General features: G+C 38.0%; 1 long non-coding RNA gene across 3 annotated transcripts in view; it reads right to left on the bottom strand.

Moving 5' to 3' along the window:
- The window catches only part of LOC129533050 (uncharacterized), a 193,330-nt gene that overhangs the window by 92,558 nt on the left and 84,900 nt on the right, over positions 1-15,872 (bottom strand). The gene's annotated exons all lie outside the window — the stretch shown is intronic.

The following is a 15,872-nucleotide window of genomic DNA, read 5'->3' as shown; positions in this document are numbered from 1 at the left end:
CCAGGCTGCTCCTCGCCAGGCCCAGCTAGGTCCCAATTCTTCCTCAGCCTCCGCTCTTCCACCCTATAATCCTTTTATCACCTCCTCTCCTCACACCTGGTCCAGCTTACAGTTTCGGCCCATGACTAGCCCTCCCCCACCTGCCCAGCAATTTACTCTTAAGTGACTGGAGCTAAAGGCATAGTCAAGGTTAATGCTCCTTTTTCTTTATCCCAAATCAGATATTTAGGCTCTTTTTCATCAAATATAAAAATCCAGCCCAGTTCATGACTCGCTTGGCAGCAACCCTGAGACACTTTACAGCCCTAGACCCTAAAAGGTCAAAAGGCCGTCTTATTCTCAAAATACATTTTATTACCCAATCTGCTCCCGACATTAAATAAAACTCCAAAAATTAAATTCCGGCCCTCAAACCCCACAAAAGGATTTAATTAACCTCACCTTCAAGGTGTACAGTAATCGAAAAAACTTGCAATTCCTTGCCTCCACTGTGAGACAAACCCCAGCCACATCTCCAGCACAAAAGAACTTCCAAATGCCTGAACCACAGTGGCCAGGTGTTCCTCCAGAACCTCCTCCCCCAGGAGCTTGCTACAAGTGCCAGAAATCTGGCCACCAGGCCAAGGAATGCCTGCAGCCCAGGATTCCTCCTAAGCTGCGTCCCATCTGTGTGGGACCCCACTGGAAATCGGACTGTCCAACTCACCTGGCAGCACTCCCAGAGCCCCTGGAACTCTGGCCCAAGGCTCTCTGACTCCTTCCCAGATCTTCTTGGCTTAGCAGCTGAAGACTGACGCTGCCCGATCACCTCGGAAGCCCCCTAGACCATCACGGACACCGAGTTTCAGGTAACTCTCACAGTAGAAGGTAAGTCCGTCCCCTTCTTAATCAATATGGAGGCTACCCACTCCACATTAACTTATATTCAAGGGCCTGTTTCCCTTGCCTCCATAACTGTTGTGGGTATTGACAGCCAGGCTTCTAAACCTCTTAAAACCCCCCAACTCTGGTGCCAACTTAGACAATACTCTTTTAAGCACTCCTTTGTAGTTATACCCACCTGCCCAGTTCCCTTATTAGGCTGAGACACTTTAACTAAATTATCTGCTTCCCTGATTAGTCCTGGATTACAGCTACATCTCATTGCCGCCCTTCTTCCCAATCCAAAGCTTCCTTTGCGTTCTCCTCTTGTATTCCCCCACCTTAACCCACAAGTATAAGATACCTCTACTCCCTCCTTGGTGACCGATCATGCACGCCTTACCATCTTATTAAAACCTAATCACCCTTACACCGCTCAATGCCAATATCCCATCCCACAGCATGCTTTGAAAGGATTAAAGCCTGCTATCACTCTCCTGCTACAGCATGGCCTTTTAAAGCCTATAAACTCTCCTTACAATTCCCCCATTTTTCCTGTCCTAAAACCAGGCAAGCCTTACAAGTTAGTTCAGGATCTATGCCTATCAACCAGATTGTTTTGCCTATCCACCCCATGGTGCCAAACCCATATACTCTCCTATCTTCAATACCTCCCTCCACAATCCATTATTCTGTTCTGGATCTCAAACATGCTTTCTTTACTATTCCTTTGCACCCGTCATCCCAGCCTCTCTTCACTTTCACTTGGACTGACCCTGACACCCATCAGGCTCAACAGATTACCTGGGCTGTACTGCCGCAAAGCTTCACAGACAGCCCCCATTACTTCAGTCAAGTCCAAATTTCTTCCTTATCTGTTACCTATCTCAGCAAAATTCTCATAAAAACACATGTGCTCTCCCTGCTGATGATGTCTGATTAATCTCCCAAACCTCAATCCCTTACAAAACAACTCCTTTCCTTCCTAGGCATGGTTAGTGCGGTCAGAATTCTTACACAAGAGCCAGGACGGCACCCTGTAGCCTTTCTGTCCAAACAACTTGACCTTACTGTTTTAGCCTAGCCATCATGTCTCCGTGCAGTGGCTGCTGCTGCCCTAATTCTTCTAGAGGCCCTCAAAATCACAAACTATGCTCAACTTACTGTCTACATTTCTCATAACTTCCAAAATCTATTTTCTTCGTCATACCTGATGCATATACTTTCTGTGCCCCGGCTCCTTCAGCTGTACTCACTCTTTGTTAAGTCCCACAATTACCATTGTTCCTGGCCCAGACTTCAATCTGGCCTCCCACATTATTCCTGATACCACACCTGACCCTCATGACTGTATCTCTCTGATCCACCCGACATTCACCCCATTTCCCCATATTTCCTTCTTTCCTGTTCCTCACCCTGATCACACTTGATTTATTGATGACAGTTCCGCCAGACCTAATCACCACAACCAGCAAAGGCAGGCTATGCTATAGTACAAGCCACTAGCCCGCCTCTTAGAACCTCTCATTTTCTTTCTATCATGGAAATCTATCCTCAGGGAAATAACTTCTCAGTGTTCCATCTGCTATTCTACTACTCCTCAAGGATTATTCAGGCCCCCTCCCTTCCCTACACATCAAGCTCAAGGATTTGCCCCCACCCAGGACTGGCAGATTAGCTTTACTCAACATGCCCCAAGTCAGATAACTAAAATACCTCTTAGTCTAGATAGACACTTTCCCTGGATAGGTACAGGCCTTTCCTACAGGGTCTGAGAAGTCTACGGCAGTCATTTCTTCCCTTCTTTCAGACACGAGTCCTCAGTTTAGCGTTCCCACCTCTATGCAGTCTGATAAGAGATCAGCCTTTATTAGTCAAATCAGCCAAGCAGCTTTTCAGGCTGTTAGTATTCAGTGAATCCCTTAGGGTCTTCCGTCTTCAGGAAAAGTAGAACGGACTAAAGGTCTTTTAAAAACACACCTCACCAAGCTCAGCCACCAACTTAGAAAGGACTGGACAATACTTTTACCACTTTCCCTTCTCAGAAGTCAGACCTGTCCTCAGAATGCTACAGGGTACAGCCCATTTGAGCTCCCTTATAGATGCTCCTTTCTATTAGGTACCAGTCTCATTCCAGACACCAGACCAACTTGGATCGGGCCCCAAAAAACTTGTCATCCCTACTGTCTTCTGTCTAGTCATACTCCTATTCACTGCCCTCAACTACTCATACATGCCCTGCTCTTGTTTACACTGCCAGTTTACACTGTTTCTCCAAGCCAGCACAGCTGATACCTCTTGGTGCTATCCCCAAACCACCACTCTTAACTCTTAAAGTAAATAAATAATCTTTACTGGCAAGGCTATGCTGAACCTCGTTAGGCACTCTCTAATTAGATGTCATAGGTCCTCCCAATTCTTAGTCCTTTAATACCTGTTTTTCTCCTTCTCTTATTCCGTTTAGTTTTTCAATTCATACAAAACTGTGTCCAGGCCATCACCAATAATTCTAAATGACAAATGTTTCTTCTAACAACCCCACAATTTCACCCCTTACCACAAAATCTTCCTTCAGCTTAATCTCTCCCACTCTAGGTTCCCACGCCACCCCTAATCCCGCTTGAAGCAGCCCTGAGAAACATCACCCATTATCTCTCCATACCACCCCCAAAAAATTTTCACCATCCCAACACTTTACCACTATTTTGTTTTATTTTTCTTATTAATATAAGAAGACAGGAATGTCAGGCCTCTGAGCCCAAGCTAAGCCATCATATCCCCTGTGACCTGCACATACACATCCAGATGGCTGGTTCCTGCCTTAACTGATGACATTCCACCACAAAAGAAGTGAAAATGGCCTGTTCCTGCCTTAACTGATGACATTGTCTTGTGAAATTCCTTCTCCTGGCTCATCCTGGGTCAAAAGCTCCCCCACTGAGTACCTTGTGACCCCCACTCTGCCGGCCAGAGAACAACCCCCCTTTGACTGTAATTTTCCTTTACCTACCCAAATCCTATAAAACGGCCCCACCCCTATCTCCCTTCACTGACTCTCTTTTTGGACTCAGCCCACCTGCACCCAGCTGAAATAAACAGCTTTATTGCTCACACAAAGCATGTTTGGTGGTCTCTTCACAAGGACGCACATGAAATAATCCATCTTCTTTCTATCCTCACTGCCAAATACACACACACACATGCACACAAACCTATACATACATACACAAGTATATTCATATACACAAACATTCTTGTTTTTCTAAAGCAATTGAAATATGTTTTCTAAATCGATTTTAAATATTACATATGTACATAAATATCATAGGTAAAGTAAAATTATTTTACGGTTTTATGGTAAATTTGTTTTATACAAGTGACTTAAAATAATTTTATGTTGAGAAAAAACTACTTTCTCCAATTGAACATTTCATCTTGGACTAAATTAGCCATCACTCACTAAAATATGCTATTTTTTATAAGTAGAGTAACATTTGTCCTTATGAACAAACTTGCAGAAAAAATAATATTTTGCTATATAGACTTTGCTTATGTATAAAAAGACTTTAAGGGAAAATGAAAATGACTTTCTTTCCATTTCCTTGTACAGAATAATAGCACAATTGACACGAGTGAAATGTTATAGAAACAGACACATTTTGTTTGGAGACAAGTATGAAATATTTCAACCTTAAAGGTGGACTTTTTAGAAAATGGTGAACAGAGTAAAAACAACAGTGTTAATGGGATCATCTATATTGTTAACGTAAATTGTATTGCCATAGAATTGTTCCATCTTTTTCTAAACAAAATCAAGAGCATTTTATCATAACAAAAGTCTATTCTTTTCCAACTCAGTAGGAAATAGCCAGTAGTGGAATTCTCGTTAAAATGCACATGATAAAATATTCAGCTCAGATGTGTCTTGTAAATGTGCAGGTTAAAAGAAACTTTTTTATAAATGAGCTGACCTTCAAAACAGTAATATCACACCTAAAACAAATGCCTGCTATTTGTGTGCCATGGGACTTTGATATATATAAGTAAAGAGATAAAACATATATTAGCACTATGTGGGAAAGTACCATCTTTGAAATAAAATAAATCTCCAACTTTATAAAAATACCTGGACAAATAACTTTTCATCGATGAGTCACCAGCATCCAGGTCTTCAGAGTAATAGTATTATCCCTCCTTTTTATGACTCCAATAGTTGAACCTGCCACAGACATCTATCTAGTTTCCTGAATAGTCTTATCAGTAATGTATTAACTAGACCTTATATCATAAGTCAAGACAAAACGTCAGTGAGATAGTGAAATACAGTCAGTTTATCAGCATTGATGTCATGTTAGTTGTGACTCAGCTCTACAAGGCTGATCATGTTAAGAAGATAAATGTACTTAGATTGTATTAGCAGCTGTGGAAGATAAGTCAGAGCAAGGTGACTATGAGTAGTATGTAGAGAAGTGAAAAATATCCACAGAGTAATACCAAAGTAGCAACTAAGAGCTTGTAGATATTCCTGGTCAAATTACTGAAAATGTTCTCATATAACACCTTTTACTTTTTCTTTCTATATTTTAATACATTGGCAGTGCTAAATTAAAACCAAGAATAAAAAATTGCAACCTGGCAAGTACACTGTTCTTTATTTTATGGAATATGATAAGATTTACAGTCTACAATCTGAAGCAATAGAAGGAAAAAAGAAAGCTTCTTCTAATGTATAAGAGTTACTCCAGTTACTACATGAAACTCTAATAACAATTCAACTTTTTCATAATTCAAATGGTTTTCAATTCTCGCATCTTTCAATGTGTGTTGTGTTGGAAAAAAATTCTTTAAACAACAATTAAAAGCAGTTTTTTTCTGTATTCCTGATAAAATAAAACTATTATCTAATGATCTGTAGATCTGTAATGCATGCTGATGAAACTATATTAAATGTCTCACTTCTTTTTTAACTTTAATTAAACAAAATTATAGAGTTGTTTGTTTTTGTGTAGGAACTTCTACTGAACATATGAGAGATTTATTCCTGTTTTTCTGTGGAAAATAAATCCATTTTTTACTGTGTGATATTTTATTGAATAAATATATCACAATTCATTTCACTTTAACATTTTTTGTTATTACAAAGAGAAAATTTTTGAATGTGCTTATACTCAATAATATAATGAGTATTCTTTTATATGTCTTTTTGTAAAAATATGCTTGCATGTAAGATAAAGATGTCAACCTTAAATGATGAGATCCAGAAAATATAATTAAGTACAGAGTCTTTTCACGATCAAAGTTTGAGAATGGAACTCAGGAAATACGGACTCCAAAGTGTCGGCTTTCCAAAATGCAGAAGCTAAAGTATTACTTGTATAGACAGAAACACAGAAGTTCAACAGGGTTGCAACATTTTCCATGTAAGGCCAGTACATCCATTACAGCAATTGATCGGTTACCGCTTGCTATGTTCCAAGGAAGATTGCTTTAAAATTCTGTCTGGAGAAGCAATGGTTTTTATGGGCCTTATCTCTGGTGCCATTTGGTCTTTTCTAATAATTTACAGGAAAAAATAAAGAGACTTAATCTAAAAAGAAAGAAGCAGAAGTTGCAAATGCATGCTACATCATTCAAACCACATAGTCACATTCATCTCAAAGCTTAAGTAATTTAGATTTCCAACAGCTTTAAGCTTGAATTATGTAATTTCATATTTCTTTTTTTCCATCAAGATGTTCCAAAGAAAGCATGGTAGATAAACTCAAACAGTTTGGTTCCCTATAAGTTCAGGAACTTAGGCCAGTGTTGCTAGAAAAGCTCACTCCTAGGAAGTCATGCTTCATTGATGAGCAATTTACCAAGTTATAAAGCTGATGGGGTATAGCCCAAATTTAGAGCAAGGTGAAGAAGGTGACATTGTGACTTCAGTCAGGCTTCACAGTTGCATCTTCAATTAATGCAATTTTTTGAACAACCTTTAGTTTTGTCAGTTGTGTGTTCACTCCATTGCCAACAAATGCTGCACCAGGAGTAAAGACAAAAACAAGACAAAATGCTACAAATGATTATTATTCCTAGTTTTTTCCATCAGGTTTCCCAAGATCCAAATCAGCTTCTTATCCAATAATCCAGAGGGGATATTAAATCTGAAAGGTTAGTTACTTGGTTTTCCATATCAGCCATTAATGTAAATATGTTATCTAGTTCATCTGGGATATAGACACAACACTCAGTTTTTATGATAGTGCAAGTTCCCCCTTTCAATGCAGTGAGTATATCTAAAGCTATATGGTTCTGCAATACAGCAATTCTCATAAGAGCAACTTCACTGTTTAATAATAAGATCCAGGTGACTACCATTTACCACCTTTTATCGTGTAATTGGTTAAAGCCTCTACATGCCAAATGACAACCTCAGTACCCAGTTGTGGCAGAAAGATGGAAGCTAAATGATTATACCAATGAAATAGGGAATGAGCCAAAGAAGACTATAAATAAGAAAAATTTTCAGGCTGTGAAAGAGTATGAACTATTTAACCTTGTACCCAGCTGTAACCCAAAGAACACTGTCCTAAACATCCTTGGGGTAACTGTAGCCATTAATTGGTGCCTCATTGTCAAGTTATTCCATTTGGAGCTAGCCAATAAATACTGGCCACTGTGTTCATTCAGTGACATGTCAATCAGTACTTTGTAAGATAAGGGTGTGGACACATCATTTCTTGGGTATCCATCCCATATCTTCAGTGTTACTGAACTATGTGTCTTTGGTGTGATTCTTTTCTTTTTTCTCAACATAAAGCTGACTAAGTTGACCAAAAGAAGGGGTAAGCTATACAGAGATGTCTCAAATTTGTGTTGTACCATCCTAGAATTAAGTTGTCTTATTTCTCAATTGAGGCAACGGTAGTATTAAAGCAAAAAAATGATTTCATCTACCAAAAAGCTCTTCCCATGCCCTTTGCTTTGTAAAGTATTATTAATAGACCAGTTACGTATGTCATCCTTAGTCATACTAATGTTAGCACCAATGATTTTTCTTGAGAAATACAGATATATTTCTGATATTTTATCCAATATTTTCCTTAGAAAGGAGATACCCACTGTGATAGGTAAGAACCACCAGAAAAAGGTATGAGGTCACATATCCAACAAGTGTTTTTTTGTAATCTATCAGCATAGTTTTGACTCCATTGCAAAAGAGGTTAGATTCATAGGCAATAGCTTTGGTAGTAGCAATAAAGCATAATATCTAGGGTTGAAAAGAAAGATATTTAGTGGGAACTTGCAAAGGAAGACTTTTAATGATTAATCTATTAATCTATTAATCATTAATCTATTAATGATTGTTAATATTAAGCATTAGTTTAGACACAGGTCTGGTTTGGTGTTTTGAGAAAGCTAACTGCATCTGATATATTTTTCTCATCTTTGTTGGTTCTAGATAGTTTCAATTTTTAAATCACTGGTTTAAGGTAAGGTAGAAATTAGTAAAGTGACTTTCTTTAAATGAGTGACATGTATCTAAAAATCTATTACTTTTAACTTAGCAGCACACAGGTTAGTTAGGAGCACTTGATAAGGTCCCTTCCATTTTGGTTAAATGAAGTCCTTTAAAAGAATGCCATTTTCAACAGACAAATCTCCTGTTGATGTCCATGGTCCTTGTGTTGTCTCCTTGGAGCTCACTGTGGAAAGAGTGTTTTACTATTAATAAATTACAATTTTTAATTAGTTTCCTTATGAGGCTGCTGCAATAATACAACATATCCCCCTTTGATATCACAGATTTACAATTACCTGAAAATAATTTCATAGGTCTGCCTGTGATAATTTCAAATAGAGAGAGCCAGTGTTTATGAATAGGGAAAGAGGTGGATCTTAGGATAAGAACAAGCAACCAATGAAAGAGCTTTTGGCCAAGGGATTTTAAAAGTCTCAGTTATTTTTGCCAAACGAATTTTGATTATTTTGCTTGTGTGTTCCACTAACCCAGGTGACTGGCAGTAATATGCACAATAGAAATGTTGGAGAGTGAGCCAGATTTTATATATGGACTAGATTATTTGTCTGGTGAAATGAGTCACTGTGAATGTCTAGAGGAACTCCACATATCAGAATATTTTTCCCAAAGATAATTTTATTTACTCCTAAGTCTGTTGCTCTTCTGCACAGAAATGCTTTTACCCAATGAGAAAACATATAAATCATCACTAGAATGTACTCGTACCCTTGTAACATAAATAGTTGGATAAAATATAATTGTCACGCTTTGAAGGGGCCTTCAGGTAAAGAAAAATGACTTTGAGTACTACGTAAATATTTCCCCAGAGTATAGTTTTGGCAGAAGTGACGGTGATTGCATACATTATGAGCAATAATTGGAGAAATTTTCAATAATATTGTTTTCTCCAAGTAATCACTTCACCAGGGCTCCATTGAATTAAACCAGGTACATAAGCTAGGAAAGATAACTGTAATTTTGTTGGAAGTATGAGTAGACCATTTGGTGCATACCACAGTCCAGTCATAGAGGAGTTATTTACCCTTCTATTCACCAATTTTCTTGTTCTATTCTTAGGACTTTGGATTGAAATAATTGTATATCAAAATCAAGTACTTCCTTGAAAACAAAAATGGGTTGACTTTCTTGCTCAGATACATTAAGGGAGCCCTTTTTGCCATATTATTTGATAATTGCTGTCCTTTGCTATCTGTAGTGTCTGACTTTCAGTGGTCTGGAATCTTGATAATAGCTAATGCTTTTGGCAATAATATGGCTTCCAGAAATTCTGAAACAAAGTGTCCATTTTTTAGACTGATAGGAAATGTTCAAAATTCTCTTTTTTTCCATAACATTCCAAAGTCATCAGCTACTCTGAAAGCATATGTGCTATTTCTATAAATATTAGCAGTTGTTCCTTTTGACAATTGACAAGCTCTAATTAATGCTATTAACTCAGCTTGTTGAGCCAAGTTTGCTTCTGGAAGATATGCACTTTCTGTATTCTCAGTTAAAGATCCTATAACATAACCTGCATGATAAATTCCAGAATCATCAAGTATGATTTATCTGTACACAAAACAACATTAGCATTAGTAAGGAGAGTTTTTTTGCAGGACCATCGTAGGAGAAAGTAGCTGGTTGGTTAAGATTAGGAAATTGTGTGGCTTTTCATCTAAGAAGAAGGGGCAGAAGAGCAGCAAGATTTAGTTTTTGCATCTAGAAATTGTAATATGGAAAGAAAAAAAAACTTCATAAAAAGCCTGTCTACTGATTGAATTTATTTAATACATATAGGTAGTAAAATATCATGTATATAAACATATAGACAGAAGCAAATTCTACAGTGCTGTAACATTCTTCTTCAAACAGTTTCTTTGCCCATTTTATTCTATCAATCTCTTCCTCATCTGTTCCATTGCTCTAAATAATTGTTAGCTGGTTAGGCAACTCTAAATTTGTACTTCCAAAGACATGACTCTTAAGTAAAAATTTACATCCCAAAGATGTAGAACTTACATTTAAACACCGTATTTGCTTAAACAAAGAAGAGAATAGATAAAGGCTTAGTAAAGACAGCATTGCCAGTAAAAGTATCTTTAACAAAGATAAGATTTGTTATGTAAACTTTAAGCCAATGTTTTCCTCATCTCAAAAATTTCTAGTGGCTTAAATACAGAGAGGAAGATGCCATTATAAATGGAGATTTCCTTTGTAGATGTAAATTTATTTTACAAAAAATTTAAAAATAGCCAGCTTAATGCCAATAAGTCATATTTTGGAAACCAATCTAGTTAGGTAGGCAGTCTTTTCAACTTCACTTGTTTCTTGACTCTATTACTGACTTCCGGATGGAGTCCCTTAATGTATAGGACAAAGAAAGCATGCAGTTTTTAAGGCCTTAATATTTAAATATGTGAAAAGTAGGCGTAGGTGAAAAACAAAACACTTAGATCAACCCCAATTGAGAATCCCACTTTTTCATTGAATTTTTTGATCCCAGAAAGAGGGAAACATCATGAGTCTGCAACACTGCCACAGTGCAGCTCATTGCAAGGACATTCCCCCCCAAGGCTGGTGGGCAACCCAACACCAATAAGCCCATTCTGTGATCAGTCCATCCCACTTGGAATTCTTATCCCTCAGTGGTGAGTGTTTCATAGCCTCCAGGGCTCCAAGTCACACTTTTCTTACCTATACTCACAAATAAATGAGTGGCTCCCTGCAGTAATAGCCATTCCTCATAAGCTCTGTCGGTCACATCCAAAACTTCAGTTAGCACTCACCAATGAGTTTTTGGCCATTGCACATTAAAAGGTCATGTGCTTTCATGGTACAAAGTGATCCCTGGCACTCCCCCAAACCAAAGAAATCCCAGAAAGAGAGCAGAGCTTTAAATCTGATTCTTCCCATTGAGGAACTAAGTGGCTAAGTTGGCTGGACTTCCAGGCCCAATAGGGACTTCCCTAAGGGGACTTTCCCCTAAGCCAAAATGAGTCATAGCTGCAAGCTAAGGGATTGAAACTTCAACCAATCAAAAGGGACTTTCCCCTAAGCCAAAATGAGTTATAGCTGCAAACTAAGGGAATGAAACTTCAACCAATCATATAGGGAGTTTAAGCTCTACCTGCAGCCTGATGTTTTTAACCAGTCAGGTCCACCAACCCACAAGGGAATAGAAAATAAGCTAGTCCTATAGAACAGAGAAAGGAAAACGAGAGGAATCATGAGGGGATATAAGCATAAGACATCCAAGCCAGAAACGCAACCCTTCCGGTCCCCTTCCTCATCGGGGAAGCTTTACTTTCGCTTTCGCTTTCCCTTTAATAAATCTTGCCGCCCCACACTCTTTGGGTCCGCACCTTTCTCTAATCAAGCAGTAACACTTCATTCCTTGAAGCCAGTGAGACCACGAACTCTTCGATCGAGAAAAACCTTCCATCAGAGGAAGGCTTCTCGTTTCACCATTTTCATGCGCGTCTGTGTGAAGAGACCACCAAACAGGCTTTGTGTGAGCAATAAAGCTGTTTATTTCACCTGGGTGCAGGTGGGCTGAGTCCGAAAAGAGAGTCAGCCAAGGGAGATAGGGATGGGGCCGTTTTATAGGATTTGGGTAGGTAAAGGAAAATTACAGTCAAAGTGGGGGTTGTCCTCTGGCCGGCAGAGTGGGGGTCACAAGGTACTCAGTAGGGGAGCTTTGGAGCCAGGATGAGCCAGGAGAAGGAATTTCACAAGACAATGTCATCAGTTAAGGCAGGAACAGGCCATTTTCACTTCTTTTGTGGTGGAATGTCATCAGTTAAGGCAGGAACTGGCCATCTGGATGTGTACGTGCAGGTCACAGGGGATATGATGGCTTAGCTTGGGCTCAGAGGCCTGACAACCATGACTCTTGGAACACTACAAAAGGAGCAGAAAATTCTAAAAGTAGAGTGTGTGGTTCCTTTTTATGTGTTCTTGAAGGTATAACAGGGCTGTGAGAAGTCTCCTGTAAATGCTCTTCATGTTGTATCAAAGACGACAAAAAGAAGGAAAAGAGTGGCAGGAAATGGAAGAATAAGTCACAGAGGAGCCAAACTGGGGAGATTTTAAGGTCTCCACAAGACCAAACTTTTTTTGATACTCCAGGATGTCAAAGAATGACTGTTATTAATTGCACGTAGATTCTGTACAAATCTTCACTATTCCTATACAACTTGGTTTTCTTACAAGAAGGAGTAAAGTGTTACATGCTCTTGTACAAGAAGTAAGTAATCTTTTATGTATTCCAAAACTATAGTTCTTATTCCCTCCAAGGTCCTTGATACTGGAATATATTGCTTAAAGTTTGAAAGACATTTCGATGGACCTACTTCAATTTTGATTGAGATAGCTGAGATAAGTTTTCCAATATTGGTGGATGATTTTGACCACAATTGATCAGAAACCACTTTTGACAGGTTTGTAATTCTTCATTATTTAACAATTCAGTATTTCCATGGCGATAAGAATTGCAATATATGAATTAAAAGAATCAGAGTTTGAACAAAAATTATATCTAATAATTCAATTTTATCTTCTAATGCTAAATACATCCCCCCCTTCTTAGAAAATAAGATATGGGCATTATGTAATTCTGAAAGTCTCTCCCTGTCAAATGGATGGGGGCTGAGGGAATCAAGAGAAAAACATGTGTTCCTTGTATAAAACCTAATTGGAAACTATAAGACTTATTTGCTGATATAAAAGTATGTGTTTCACCTACCATCTGTATCGTTTTTTCAATTCAAGGAATGGTCCTTGTAATAATGTGGGATTCATTGCTAATAATGTAGCTCAGTGTCAGTAAGAGCTTGTTTGTTCTCAATTTAAAATAATTTGAATTTATCCTAAAGTATTAGTGTTGCTGAAGTAGATAGCTAGTCAGACATGAGCAGGGCAGGACAAAACCCCCAAATCCCCCCCCCCCCACAGTAGAAATGTCAGGCAACTATCAGGTGGTGGTCAGGCAGTTGTTTTACATCGCTCTAAAATAATAATTTGTCACAGCTGGTGCCAGAAAAAGGCCGCCTCCCAATAGATAGAAAAAAACCTGAAAGTAGTTAGTGATCAGCAGCTTCCCAATAAGATCTTAAGAGTTGGGTAAGTGGGCTCAAGCATGCACACTAAGAGGCAAAATAGTGAAGTTTAACCAGTAAATGGCGTTCTAGAAATATTTGAGTGGTAAGAACACCTCAAGTGAGAGTGTGTACACCACCAGTAAACAAACTGTGCATGTGGCGCCTCTCAAGTGCTGGCAGGCCACTCACTTCACATGTGGACAGCCCACTCCAAAGGAAGAATCAGGGAAGAAGGGATGCAAGACCCCAGAAGTATAGCAACGTATAAAAGTGTAAGTCAAAGGTCAAACTATGCACTTATCTTTCAAGTCGCCAGCTTTGTCCTCTTCCAAGTTTACTTCCTTTTGTTCTCGCTCTAAAGCTTTTTGTTAAACTTACACTCCTGTTCTAAAACTTGTCTTAGTTACTCTGCCTTATGCCTTTTGGTCAAATTCTTGTCCACAGTTTTTTACATTCACTGAGAAGCAGAGAATTGGGTTAGTTTTTGAGTTTAAGGAGTCATTTAGGGGTTATAAATTGGCTGAACAATTGTTTTAGTTGTAAACTCAAGACTTACTTGCTTTTCTTCTCTTTTTTTTCCTTTTCTTTTCTTCCTTGGTTAGAATGCATGAATTTGGTCAGCAAAATTAACTAGATCATGAGATTAAGAGGTAGCCCAACTGGGGGATTGTCTCTTTATTATACTTGCCAATTTATCATTGAATCCATTTATAACGCTTGAGTTAGGGAGTGTATTATTTTGGTGATTAACATATCTTTCTCCTAACAGGCCTGAATATTGTTACTTTTTTTTTTTTCCAAATCTTTCATGGTATAACATTAGGAGCTCATTAGTGTTTTTGTTGGCATTGTTGTATTTTGTTCTTATCAAACACCTTTTGGAAAACTAAGGTAATATTGTTTCGTAAAGCTTTAGCAGTAGTATTTTATTCATAATCGGCTTCAGAAATGTATGAAAGTCTTCTAAAAATTGCTCCAGTTTTCCTTTGCTATCCAATATTTGGCTTTACTTTCTAAAACAACCCTGTAGACCAGTTGTTATAAATCAGATAACCTGAAATTATAAGCTCAGATGTTTAATTTGAGTATTCTGTTAAATCCAATAGGGCTCTTAAGAAGTTCAGTCAAGGAATTCTTTAATTATAGTTTTAAGTTTGACCTCTGACTGTGGTTGACAAACTGAGACAGATTCTTCTCTACTGGATACAGATACAGAGTGTTCCCAAAATGGAATCAGAACAGCAGAAAAAGGTTAAGGAAAAGGAGGAGGATGTAAGTCTAGGCTAGAAAGTTCTGACGATGTGTGCTAATGAAAAGGAAGGGCTGAAGCAGGAGGAGAAATTTCAGAATCTTTTTCCAATTCAGAAATTATCTTAGACTTTTTTTTTTTGTTTTACTCCTACAAATAAGTTTATTAGAACCTCTTTTAGAGACTTCTAAGTACCAGTCACATTCACTTTTCTAGTTATTTTATTTTAGAGCTAGCTTTGTCTAATTAAGCATGCAGGTAATTTCGTTTAGGTGTTTCAAATGTGCCCTATTTTGGTCATTGTAATTTGGTGTCATCATATGTGTGACACATTTTCTAAATATTTTCATGAAGAGGCACCATAAGTATTAAACAATGAATGAAACTGGTGTTTCTAGTGGTAGATTGCTCCTTAAAAATGAAGACTTGGTTTTAGATACATGACTGCCCCTAATTTAGATTTTTCTCTAAAAAAACTTAATGGAAAGTATTTTGAGTCAAGTGTACTACCTGTGGGAACATTTCCTTGAGGTGTCACTCTGGAGTCAATTGTTCCCTTTCTTGTGTCTCAGTGATCCCAAGAGACTTGGGTGCTTAAGGCACTAGGTGGCCATTTTTTAATGTGTACACACTGGATTAAGCAAGAGTCCTTGTATGTTCTTCTCAAGGGATTCCCTATGAGACAATTTAACATGATGAGAAATACACTCTGACATACCTGAAAGACCCTAGTCACCTATGGTGCCTTCTGGTCAGAATAATAATAAAAAGTATTAAAAAACTTTGTTTCTTATTTTATCCCCATAGGAAGCCTTTTATAATTTTGGTCACTCAAGAGGGAGGTTTAGATTTGACAACCAAACAAAGCTTCAGAATCTGGCCAGTTTTAAAGATTACGAATTTTGCTTAAACTACAAAGATTCACTTTTTACTTTCAAAGAAAAGCTATTTTCTTCCTGACCAAAATTTTGAATGAGAGAAAAGGCTATAGAAACCCTAATGAATAATTAAAAACAAAACTTTTACCTCAGAGAAAAGTGAAAGTCACAAGTTTTTGGTCAGCAAAATCTCTAGAAAATAACAAATGAAGCTTCTACCTAGCAGTAGAGCTTCAATTCCAACTTTGTTGAGTTAGGAAGTCTATATCTTGAATAAAGTC

This window comes from Gorilla gorilla, chromosome 3, assembly GCF_029281585.2.
Source record: "Gorilla gorilla gorilla isolate KB3781 chromosome 3, NHGRI_mGorGor1-v2.1_pri, whole genome shotgun sequence".
NCBI classification, from domain to species: domain Eukaryota; kingdom Metazoa; phylum Chordata; class Mammalia; order Primates; family Hominidae; genus Gorilla; species Gorilla gorilla.
This window is presented reverse-complemented; position numbering and strand designations above follow the sequence as displayed.